Here is a 13,730-nt window from a genome sequence, read left to right as displayed (position 1 = left end):
TCTCGCGGTTCCAGACTGCAGCGCCAGAACCGCACGGACACTTCGGCCGGCTCGTGAGAAGAGGTAGTTGTGTTTCACAAGAACGATATTTTCTGAATTCGTGCTGAATATGTGTTAGCAGATCGTTTTCCTCGAGGTAACTCATAATGTTAGAACACAGTAGGGCTACCAAAGTGCTAAAGCAATTCGACGTCAGTGATATGGGCCTGTAATTCATCGGATTACTCCCCCTTCCTTTCGTAAGTATTGATATGACCTGTACAGCTTTCCAATCTTTAGGTACAGGTCTTTTGTCGAGCGAGCTGATCTACATGATCGTTAAGTACGTAGGTATTGTATCAGCACATTCTGTAATGAACGTAACTGACATGTAATCTGCACCAGAGCACTTGACTCTAAGTGATTTTAGCTGCTTTACTGCACCAAGAATATCGATTCCCAAGTTACTCATATAGGAGCAAGTCTTCATTCGAAAGCTGGAGTACCTGCGCCGTTCTCTCTGTTGAAGAAGTTTAGAAAAACCGTGTTTAGTAACTCTGCTTTGGTGTCAACCTCATCGGTAACGTTATCTTCTCTATTGTACAGCGGTGGTATTGATTGTCTTACCGGTGATGTACTTCACATAAGGAAAAGAATCTCTTTGGATTTTATGCCAGACTTCGAGAAGCTGGCAGGGTACAACGACCTTGAGGTCACTAATCCACGTGTCCATCATAAAGTTCTCTGTTTGTTTAGAATTATATGTTTTCGCAACCATTTACACTTCGCGTGGGCTCCTGAACTAACTGTTCAAAATAATTTTCATAGGAAGCATTCAGTACGATTTCGGGCGAAGTTTTGTGCCTACCGCCGACTTAAAACATGCAATATCTACAAAATAACGAGGGTAGATTAAAGTCCCTGTTAAGCATAATTGTATGAAGGGGATACCTATTCGAAATGAGACTCAAGTTGGCAAAAGTCACCTATTACCGATTTCATACGGTTGTGAAACATAACCTCTGTCGCTGCTAACACAAAGGATCTACCAACTTCAGGTCCGCTACAAGATAACTACTTCCAACAGAAACAAAGACGCCACCACCAACCGTATTTAATATATTCTTTTTGAACACCGTTAGGTCGTTTGTAAGAATTTCGGCTTCAATTACCTTCGGCTTTAGCCGGCCTTCGGGACTTACAACCATTTTTGCTTCTGTGATTTCAATTAGTACTTTGATCTCTGGTTCTTTCCCAACCCAGCTACGACAATTTATAACTACAGCTTCTTGCTATGTCTACCCTCATCCTGTGTCTGCCTTGCACCCTGCCTTGGCACCCAGACTGAACGCCGTTTTATAGATTCCTGAGACCCTCTCATCTAGAATGCTGCCCGGTCCGTTTCACCCAGCTCCTGTTACCTGTGTAGACGCTTCCTGTGTGTAGTACCTCTGAACCTGTTAAGCGGGACCCTACACCACACCACTCTGTGGGGCAAGTTGAGTAATCTGCAGCCTACGTGTTCGTATAGCAGTCTGATCCTCTGATTCAACCCTCCACTCGCCACCAGAGGTTCGGAGTTCGTCCTGTTGGTGATACTACAGCTGGTGAGCTCTGCCTTTCATCTCGCAAGCAAGACTGCAGTCTGCACCAATTCAGCTAGCCGCCCAAAATCATAGAGATTGTCTTCTGGTCTAAAACTGCACACATCATTAGTACCGACGCGAGGCACCACCTGTAGTTGGCTGCAGACTGTGCTCCTCTTGGCATCCATAAGAAGCAAGTCGTATACTCCTAGCTCACTCATTTGTTACATAGTTTAATTCTTAATTTCTTTGCGTGTTTTTGGTACTTGCATTGTTTAATTCATAAATTTCGGGCGTATTATAGTATTTGAGAGTGTAGCATCGCGTTTTAGTACCTGAATAGTGTAAATTCGCGTAGTCTCCTTCCGCCGCCGAGCAGTGTCAGCAGTGCGCAAGTAGCAGCATTACTGCATTTACTAGGCAATCTTGTATTTTAACAACCGTTTAAATTTTGTCGATTTGTTTGCGCTCTCTGTAGATTAGTTCAGACGTTCTTTGCAGAACAGTGTTTAGCATGGATAGGGACTGCAACTGCTGTGTTCGGATGCAGGCTGAGTTGGCATCCCTTCGCTCCCAGCTTCAGGCAGTGTTGGCTTCGGTCACACAGCTTGAGGCTGTTGCCAATGGGCATCACTGTGGGGGTCCGTATGGGGGTTTGTCGGGGACGGCCAGCTCGTCCCACGCATCCCCTGATCGGTCTACGACTGTGGTTGCCCGGGATACTGCCCGCATTGAGGCTGATCCCTCACCTGTGGTAGAGTGGGAGGTCGTCTCAAGGTGTGGCAGGGGCCGAAAGACATTCCGGAGGGCTGAATGGAAAGCCTCTCCAGTTTGTCTGACGAACCGGTTTCAGGCTCTGTCTCAGGCCGATACTGATCTTCGGCCTGACATGGCTGCTTGTCCTGTTCCAGAGGTTGCCCCTCAGTCTGCAAGATCCGGGCAGTCGCAGAGGGTGGGCTTACTGGTAGTTGGGAGCTCCAACGTCAGGCGCGTAATGGGGCCCCTTAGGGAAATGGCAGCAAGAGAGGGGAAGAAAACCAATGTGCACTCCGTGTGCAAACTGGGGGAGTCATTCCAGATGTGGAAAGGGTCCTTCCGGATGCCATGAAGGGTACAGGGTGCACCCATCTGCAGGTGGTGGCTCATGTCGGCACCAATGATGTGTGTCGCTATGGATCGGAGGAAATCCTCTCTGGCTTCCGGCGGCTATCTGATTTGGTGAAGACTGCCAGTCTCGCTAGCGGGATGAAGGCAGAGCTCACCATCTGCAGCATCGTCGACAGGACTGACTGCGGACCTTTGGTACAGAGCCGAGTGGAGGGTCTGAATCAGAGGCTGAGACGGTTCTGCGACCGTGTGGGCTGCAGATTCCTCGACTTGCGCCATAGGGTGGTGGGGTTTCGGGTTCTGTTGGATAGGTCAGGAGTCCACTACACGCAACAAGCGGCTACACGGGTAGCAGGGGTTGTGTGGCGTGGGCTGGGCGGTTTTTTAGGTTAGATGGCCTTGGGCAAGTACAGAAAGGGCAACAGCCTCAACGGGTGCGGGGCAAGGTCAGGACATGCGGGGACCAAGCAGCAATCGGTATTGTAATTGTCAACTGTCGAAGCTGCGTTGGTAAAGTACCAGAACTTCAAGCGCTGATAGAAAGCACCGAACCTGAAATCGTTATAGGTACAGAAAGCTGGCTTAAGCCAGAGATAAATTCTGCCGAAATTTTTACAAAGGTACAGACGGTGTTTAGAAAGGATAGATTGCATGCAACCGGTGGTGGATTGTTCGTCGCTGTTAGTAGTAGTTTATCCTGTAGTGAAGTAGAAGTGGATAGTTCATGTGAATTATTATGGGTGGAGGTTACACTCAACAACCGAACTAGGTTAATAATTGGCTCCTTTTACCGACCTCCCGACTCAGCAGCATTAGTGGCAGAACAACTGAGAGAAAATTTGGAATACATTTCACATAAATTTTCTCAGCATGTTATAGTCTTAGGTGGAGATTTCAATTTACCAGATACAGACTGGGACACTCAGATGTTTAGGACGGTGGTTGGAAAAGAGCATCGAGTGACATTATACTGAGTGCACTATCCGAAAATTACCTCGAGCAATTAAACAGAGAACTGACTCGTGCAGATAACGTCTTGGACCTACTGATAACAAACAGACCCGAACTTTTTGACTCTGTAAGTGCAGAACAGGGAATCAGTGATCATAAGACCGTTGCAGCATCCATGAATATGGAAGTTAATAGGAATATAAAATAATGGAGGAGGGTTTATCTGTTTAGCAAGAGTAATAGAAGGCAGATTTCAGACTACCTAACAGATGAAAACGAAAATTTCTGTTTCGACACTGACAATGTTGAGTGTTTATGGAAAAAGTTTAAGGCAATTGTAAAATGCGGTTTAGACAGGTACGTGCCGAGTAAAACTGTGAGGGACGGGAAAAACTCACCGTGGTTCAACAACAAAGATAGGAAACTACTGCAAAAGCAAAGAGAGCTTCACTCCAAGTTTAAACGCAGCCAAATCCTCTCAGACAAAAAGAAGCTAAACGATGTCAAAGTTAGCGTAAGGAGGGCTATGCGTGAAGCGTTCAGTGAATTTGAAAGTAAAATTCTATGTACCGACTTAACAGAAAAACCTAGGAAGTTCTGGCCTTACGTTAAATCAGTAAGTGGCTGGAAACAGCATATCCAGACACTCCGGGATGATGATGGCATTGAAAAAGAGGATGACACGCGTAAAGCTGAAATACTAAACACCTTCTTCCAAAGCTGTTTCACAGAGGAAGACCGCACTGCAGTTCCTTCTCTAAATCCTCGCACATACAAAAAAGTGGCTGACATCGAAATAAGTGTCCAAGGAATAGAATAGCAACTGGAATCACTCAACAGAGGAAAGTCCACTGGACCTGACGGGATACCAATTCTATTCTACACAGAGTACGCGAAAGAACTTGCCCCGCTTCTAACAGCCGTGTACCGCAAGTCTCTAGAGGAACGGACGGTTGCAAATGTTTGGAAAAGAGCAAAGGTAGTCCAAGTCTTCAAGAAGGGTCGTCGAGCAGATGCACAAAACTATAGAACTATATCTCTGACGTCGATCTGTTGCAGAATTTTAGAACATGTTTTTTGCTGGAGTATCATGTCGTTTTAGGAAACCCAGAATCTACTCTGAAGGAATCAACATGGATTCCGGAAAAAGCGATCGTGTGACGCCCAACTCGCTTTATTTGTTCATGAGACCCTGAAAATATTAGATACAGGCTCTCAGGTAGATGCTATTTTTCTTGACTTCCGGAAGGCGTTCGATACAGTTCCGCACTGTCGCCTGATTAACAAAGTAAGAGCCTACGCAATTTCAGACCAGCTGTGAGGCTGGATTGAAGAGTTTTTAGCAAACAGAACACAGCATGTTGTTATCAATGGAGAGACGTCTACAGACGTTAAAGTAACCTCTGGCGTGCCACAGGGGAGTGTTATGGGACCATTGCTTTTCACAATATATATAAATGACCTAGTAGTATCGGAAGTTCCATGCGGCTTTTTGCGGATGATGCTGTAGTATACAGAGAAGTTGCAGCATTAGAAAATTGTAGCGAAATACAGGAAGATCTGCAGCGGATAGGCACTTGGTGCAGGGAGTGGCAACTGACCCTTAACATAGACAAATGTATTGCGAATACATAGAAATAAGGATCCTTTATTGTATGATTATATGATAGCGGAACAAACACTGGTAGCAGTTACTTCTGTAAAATATCTGGGAGTATACGTGCGGAACGATTTGAAGTGGAATGATCATATAAAATTAATTGTTGGTAAGGCGGGTACCAGGTTCAGATTCATTGGTAGAGTGCTTAGAAAATGTAGTCCATCAACAAAGGAGGTGGCTTACAAAACACTCGTTCGACATATACTTGAGTATTGCTCATCAGTGTGGGATCCGTACCAGATCGGTTTGACGGAAGAGATAGAGAAGATCCAAAGAAGAGCGGCGCGTTTCGTCACAGGGTTATTTGGTAACCGTGATAGCGTTTCGGAGATGTTTAATAAACTCAAGTGGCAGACTCTGCAAGAGAGGCGCTCTGCATCGTGGTGTAGCTTGCTCGCCAGGTTTCGAGAGGGTGCGTTTCTGGATGAGGTATCGAATATATTGCTTCCCCCTACTTATACCTCCCGAGGAGATCACGAATGTAAAATTAGAGAGATTAGAGCGCGCACGAAGGCTTTCAGACAGTCGTTCTTCCCGCGAACCATACGGGACTGGAACAGGAAAGGTGTAAGTAGGCTGTTTAGGTTTTTTTATTGGTAACGCCACCTCTGTATGAAAATCACTGGCTGTGCTGTGTGCAGTCTGTGGGTGCTTTGCATTGTTGTAATACTCGCCATTGTAGTGTTGGGCAGCGGCAGCTGGATGTGAACAGCGCGTAGCGTTGCGCAGTTGGAGGTGAGCCGCCAGCAGTGGTGGATGTGGGGAGAGAGATGGCGGAGATTTGTAATTTATCATGAACTGATATATATATTATGGCTTGAGTTGATATTAAGGTAAATACATTGTTTGTTCTCTATTAATATCTTTCATTTGCTAACTATCCCTATCAGTAGTTAGTGCCTTCAGTAGTTTGAATCTTTTATTTAGCTGGCAGTAGTGGCGCTCGCTGTATTGCAGTAGCTTGAGCAGCGAAGATTTTTGTGAGGTAAATGATTTGTGAAAGGTATAGTTTAATGTTAGTCAGGGCCATTCTTTTGTAGAGATTTTTGAAAGTCAGATTGCGTTGCGCTAACAAAATATTGTGTGTCAGGTTAAGCACAGTCTTGTAGAATTGTTCTAAGGGGAAGTTTCATATGTCGACCCTTAGCCGAGGATACCTCACTGGAATCTTCTGATCTTTTCTTGTAGTTTGTGTAATTGGTGTAGCTATTGTTTATTGGTAGCGCGTAATCATAGAGAGAATTTCCTTTGTAGTTGTAGTTTTTCATTGTTGTACAGTAAAACAGTTGTGGCATGCATGTAGATTTGCACCAAGTATTTCGCAGCTGCGCTTGCAATTAACTAGATATTATTTTCAGTGCTATGTTAATGTGTTCTCTTATTTTTGATCTTCAAATTGTGTTTTTCTGTGTTGTCGTGTGAAATACTGTGACAATTATGGCGTGTGAAAAACGTAATACTAGGCTCCAAAGTAAACTGAGAAATGACAGTGAAGACGAAAGCAGTGTGATAGCGCCGCAGAGTAATGAATTAACAGACAATCAAAGTAGTAATTTGGTAACTGTTCATAGGGAAATGGAGCAGGCGGCAAACAATGGCGTGGACAGTGAAACAATTAGTGAAGAGGTACGCATTATCGATCGATCGGTCGGCAACAGCTTGCCTCAGGAATCGGGAATGACAGGACACAATTTTGCGAATACTGTAGACTCAGGTTTTGGGTTCTCGCCGTTTTCTCAAATAAGTCAAGACACATTTTCTGCATGTCAAAATGTCAATGTTGCCGGTGCAAATTCACTGCCGAAAAGCACTGAGGAACATGTTTCAGACACCAGTGCATTGTTATTACAGTTAATGCAACAAATGGGACAAAAGCTACAAAAGTTAGACACAACACTTGAACAAAATCAGAAACAAATGGGACAAAATCTTAAAAAATTAGATACAGTGGAACAAAATCTTAAAAAGTTAGACACAATGGAACAAAATCAGAGACAAACACAGCAACAGCTTCAAAAGTTAGACTCATTGGAACAAACTCTTGAACAAACGCGTGAAGATTTAACTACTGAGTTACATAACATTGAATCGAAATGTCAAAAAGTCTGTAATGACGTAAAAACACAAATTTGTGAGCATTTTCAACCTATTTTTTCGCGGCATGAAAATGCATTACAGAATCACGAAGCAGCCATAAAAGAGCTGCAAACCATTGTTCATGAAAATCATGAGACCTTGTGGGCTAAATTTGACTCAGTTGCATCTACCGATTCGGTTACGCAACTTGCAAAAGCTCAGGAAAACTTAAAGGACAAAGTAGATACTCTGAAACTTGGTTCAGAAAAACACGCTGAGGAAATAAGTACACTATCGGAGAAAGTAGCCGAACTTTCGGATCAATTCACTAACTTATCTACAAAGGTAGATGATGATCTGAATGACACAAAACCCGTAGCCTTCACTGACACAGAAGAGTATGAACAAATAAGAAAATTCAAACAAAATCAGAATCAAATTAATACACAACACCAAAGAGAAATCCGGGAAGTACAAGATCAGCTGACACAGGTAATACAAGAATTACGTATTTCAGAGGACACTCGCGCTCCAACACGGGAAGGACTTAGAAACACGGAAAAGCTGCAAAATAATAACACAGGGCATTTCGGAAGTAATGAAAGAAATTGGGAATGTGCACCGAATTTTGAGATGGAACGGCCGACACGACCTAACAATGACCGATATGCGACTCGCCAGCATGATGATTTTGACTATAAGCTGTTCATTACTACACGTAAATTCAAAACATTTAAGAATTCTGGCAACGACATTCATCCACAAGCATGGCTCCATCAATTCTCGCATTGTTTTCCTCCCAACTGGTCGTTAGAACACAGATTAGAATTTATGTGTGGCTACTTGGAGAATGAACCAGCTGTAAGAATGCGATCGGTAATTCACGATTGTCACAGTGAAGGAGATTTTTATCATGCCTTCCTCTCAGCATATTGGTCTCAAGCTACACAAGGCCGGGTAAAATATAGCATCATAATGATGAAACATTTCGAACAATCTGAATTTTCCAGTCTTGTGAAATATTTTGAAGACATGTTGCACAAGAATCAGTACCTGTCAAACCCATACAGCCCCTCAGAACTCATCCGCATTTGCTTAATCAAATTACCTGAACATTTACGACACATTATTTTGGCAGGGCGTTGCAAAGACGACATTGAAGCATTTCAGGGACTGTTACAAGAATTAGAAATTGACACTGACAATCGGGGAACGCGGAAACAGGAGCACAACAATTACAGGTCACATCTGTCACAATTCCACGATGAAAGAAATAATAACTGGACACGACAAGGCTATTCTCACAACACATATCGTGACCAAAACAGACACCACCCGTATGATAACCGTTGGCAGAGTAGTAATAATTACAGGGAAAGATCACCTCTCCGTGGTAATGACTATCACAGAGACAATAAGAGAAACAGACAATATGGGAACCAAAATAAATACTATCAAGGGAGACAGAATAACTTCAGACGCAACGGTCCAGCGCGCAGTTACGATTCAGGGAGAAATTCTCCACCACGTGACCGACAAGAAAGATACTATCAAATCTACCGACATGACGACAGACGATATGATCGTAACTACAGACCTGAATTTCATCAGAACTGGCGGGATTCTAACAGAGCTGGGGCCTCTCGGCAAGGCGAATTTGTGGAAGTTAGGTCTCCTAATCCCAGTAACGACGCGCGCCAACAAAGAAACAGACAATGACTCACACCGCAGGCAGCCGCGTGCGCCGGCTGGCTCAGAGAAAAATAACATTGACGCTAACCTTGAGCAAAATTCCAGTATTCTTTACCGACGTATACGACATGATAATTCCGTTGAAGCTCGAGCTTTGCATAGTAGGAAGAGTAAAGGTTTACACCACATTTCTCATGTAAAACCATTTATTGACAGATAATCTGCCTTTTAACTTTGTCTTTGCCATAAAACGTTTCACTTCACGTTACTAGTATGCTTTAGAAACTGTTACCATGCAACAATATTTGAAGTTCAATATCCAGCCAAGAACCAAGAGAAATGATTTAAACAGAAATTACGAATGCATTGTTATTGCGAACAGACGACACAGTGTAATTGTGTGTGTACATTCTTGCTTGTTAGTTGTACGATTAGAACATTTACCAGTACTGCTAATGAGATTTTAATGCAACATTTTGGTTTACTTGAAAATACATTCCGGATTTAAAGTACTTTCTGAGAGATACCAGATGACACAGAGGTTAGTTTACGTGACAGCTACACGATTTTTATCACGACGCTACTAATGAGTGACAATTTACAATGTTGCTTTTGCAGTGTATCTGTTTTATATCTGCACAGTTTTCTGAATTCTTCTGGAAAGAAAAACATGTTTTAGTAGTAATTTTTGTGGTATAGCAACAATGAGACAGCCTTTTTCGTGGCATAACAATACGTTACTGTACAGTACTTTCCTCATCACGGCAATAAGCGTAATAACTAAGATATCTATACGCAAAGCATTTCACTTTTGTGTATCATGAGGTAAGTACATTGACATTAGCAGAACTTTGCTTACAGAGGACGATAACTACGACAGTTCCACAGAATTATCTTACAGCAAGACGCGCATTTAGCGCTACAGGACACGCATTTGAGTGATTAATCTTATACTTAAAACACTTATTTTCAAAGATTTTTTAATTACAAAGAAAGTTTTCCGTGATACATTTCATTCCATTGCTGTAATTTGTAACACCTGAGGGTATAATTACATTTATCCTCAGGGGGGTACACGCTTACTTTGTGTACCATGTGTGTGGCAACCACAAGGAACCCTAGCTAATATGGTATTTGCTTATACAACTTTACACATCGGTACCATATTTCTCTAACACACAAATTACACAGCTATCTGATTATTTAACTGAGAGAGACAAACATTTATTTTACTACATCAGTGACAGATGTTTACGCAATTACACAGTTGGATAACTTCACACTTATGAAATTGTATTTTGTCTGTACTTTGTAAACTGTTCATATTTTTTTTGGAACCATTGTGATACTATGAGAGCTTTGAATGATGTATTTGGTATGGATTTATGATTTTTAAAGTACGTTTGAGGCAGATGACACTTTTGACATGAGCAGAGAATTTTTTTAATTATTGGAGGAAGCTACGACGATTTTGAGATTTGACTGAGGTGTTATGATGTTATTTTTACGACGACGATGTGTATTATGCTGCTGAGGTATGTTTATGATTAATAGGCTGAGGCTATATGAGTTATTTGATTATGCTTCATATTTATAATGACGAAATATTGACGAATGTTGATGGATATGTATATGTGTAATAAGGTAAGGAATAATGAGTAGTGGTTAGGGACTCTGACTTGTGAAAAAGGATGTTGGAAACCAAGAATCATACTTTAAGAGTTATGACTTGTGTGTAAATGTGTGAATGTATCACAATGCCGGCGAAAATTTTTTGGACACTGTTATATTTATAGGATTTTGCTTCTAGAGATTTGTAACGCAAATATTTCGACCTGTGATATTTTATTTGCATCAAACTGTCACTGTAGCAGAAACTGATATCGTAAATATTTCGGTCAGGAAGGTAGGTCACTGTAAGCACCCAGCTGCGCGACAGTCGCCTGGAAAAAAGCCATTAGTGTGTACCTTTCAGAGTCACAGGTGAAAGAAAAAGAGACCATTAACCTCGCTATTTACATTCCTTTCTAAAAAGCACTGCAAATACGACATGCTCATTACGTGGAAAGATACTTACATTTGCAAACCTGATTATGACAAGCGTCTTTCTATGAGAGTTGAGAGAATTTCTACTAACTTATGAAATGTCACATGACTACTGAATGATATTTTTATGCTTTGCTTTTCATAGTTGCTTATTTCATTTGATATCTGGTTTCCAGCTGTGTTGCAGCATTGCTTTTATAAAATGAAATGCATTTGCTAATGTGAACACTTTCTGTCAACAGATCTATTAAATAATTATTTTATGATCCACATTCTTTAAAAAAGGAGCACTTGGAAAGGAAAGAACAATAAGAAGGAACTAGTAACAGTAACACATAATTTTCTTTTCAAGTACATGGTAATATTTCTTTTTACAATCAGTTGTTGTGGTGCACCACTTTAATTACTTAGACATTAAGATGTGATTATACATTTGCCTTATCTGCATTGTTATCTTTAGTGTGCTATTTTTTCTGCTTGAGCTATGTCATGTTTCGATATAAGCTGCTGTTTGCCAGGCATAGTGCTACTGAACTTTAATTTGTGTTACTCTGCTAAGCCAGATTTATTTATTTATTTTTTTTTTTTTTGCTGCACAGTGCCCTATATTAGTTGTAATATTGCAATTGCTTTGGCATTTGTATTTTTGTTATTGCTGTTTATATTAATTGTTTTATGTGCTGCTGCATTGCCTCGTTCCTTAGTTTAGCATCTGAGCTCAGTAGATTTAAGTTAGCTTAAGAGGGGGTAGCCTCTAAGAGAATGAGTTGCGATGAATTGGAAGAAATGCATTGAGAAAACAGGTTTAGGTAGGATTTTCTTGGAAATAAATGATGAGGTAAGGTAATGGAAAATAAAAATGAGGTAAGAAACGTGTGAACATATAAACACAGAAAGCATGCTTAGTTAGAATTTTTTTTGGTGGAAACAAAGGATGAAATAAGAGGAAAGATATATGAAGTTTTGGGTTGGACTGCAGTACCAAATGTTACACTGAAAACGAACCCTATCCTTTCCTATTGGTGTTATCCCACTATGTGTTTGTGTACCCTTGTGTAGTTGTTTTCTTCCTGTTTCTGTGTAGTTTCATAGAATTTTTTCCTCTTTTAATATTAAGCTACATTCACTATGATGAGGAATACTGTTATCCTCATATATAATTGGCATTAATAATATGTTATTTACTTTGTAAAGATGTTAGACATTATTCATACTGTTTAAATGCTCATGTGTGAAGTTGATGTTTCGCAAGTTATTCTGATCTTCTATGTATGTACTCATGTCATAATTCCTGTAACACTGACGTATATGTCTATTTCTATTCTTTTGTAAAGCCTGTACTACAAATGTTATCTATATTGTTATGTTTTTAATGATGTATTTTGTACCTTTATTGTGTTCTTATGTTATAAAATTGTAATTGTCACCAGTTCATGATATTATTAACTTGTTAGTTACATTTCACTGCACACGTTTCTGTTGGTCATAGTATATGGACAATATGTGAAAAGTTGGGACTGTTAGTGTTTGCACATGTGTTAATAATTCAGCAAGGGACTGGATAACAGCATTGCTGGTTCTAAGGACAATTCCAAAAACTTTGTGAGTGCACTAGTGGTGGTTATGGACTTGCTATATTATCCGCAAGACTCTTCAATGGTGATTGTGCACCTGCACAGTCACAACAGATGGCTGCTGGCTATCTCTACAAGGACTACAGTGGGTCTGCATCTTTGATGACCCACCAGTACCATTATCTCTACAAGGACTACAGTGGGTCTACATCTTTGATGATCCATCAATACCATTATTTCTACAAGGACTGCAGTGGGTCTGCACCTCTGGTGGCCCACCAATACCACAATCTCTACCAGGACTCCAGTGGGTCTGCTCTGTGATGACCTACCTACCAATATTCTTCAAAACTTCGAATGACTCTGCTGTGGGTTTGCTCCATTGTGGCCCATTACCTGTCAGCATGTCAAGAGTCAGCACTGTCTTTCCGTTGGAAGGACAACACTACTTCTTCAAGACTGTATGGAAATCCACTACTTCTATGTGAAATTTCTTTTACTATTGAGAAACTGTAATTACTATTATGATGAATGATCAGGACTATCTTTATAGACTGTGAGAAAATGTGAGCTTTTGACCAACATTGTATCAATAAGTGTGTGCATTTGATATCTTTGTTATTGTAATTATGAAAAATTTTATCAAATCATTATTGGCCACTGCCCAAAACAATTTGTAAAATTTTTTGTGGGGAGCATGGGGGCTATGTAAGTAGGCTGTTTAGGTTTTTTTATTGGTAACGCCACCTCTGTATGAAAATCACTGGCTGTGCTGTGTGCAGTCTGTGGGTGCTTTGCATTGTTGTAATACTCGCCATTGTAGTGTTGGGCAGCGGCAGCTGGATGTGAACAGCGCGTAGCGTTGCGCAGTTGGAGGTGAGCCGCCAGCAGTGGTGGATGTGGGGAGAGAGATGGCGGAGATTTGTAATTTATCATGAACTGATATATATATTATGGCTTGTGATGATATTAAGGTAAATACATTGTTTGTTCTCTATTAATATCTTTCATTTGCTAACTATCCCTATCAGTAGTTAGTGCCTTCAGTAGTTTGAATCT

Source organism: Schistocerca piceifrons, chromosome 7 (assembly GCF_021461385.2).
Source record: "Schistocerca piceifrons isolate TAMUIC-IGC-003096 chromosome 7, iqSchPice1.1, whole genome shotgun sequence".
In the NCBI taxonomy this organism is placed as follows: Eukaryota; Metazoa; Arthropoda; class Insecta; order Orthoptera; family Acrididae; genus Schistocerca; species Schistocerca piceifrons.
This window is presented reverse-complemented; position numbering follows the sequence as displayed.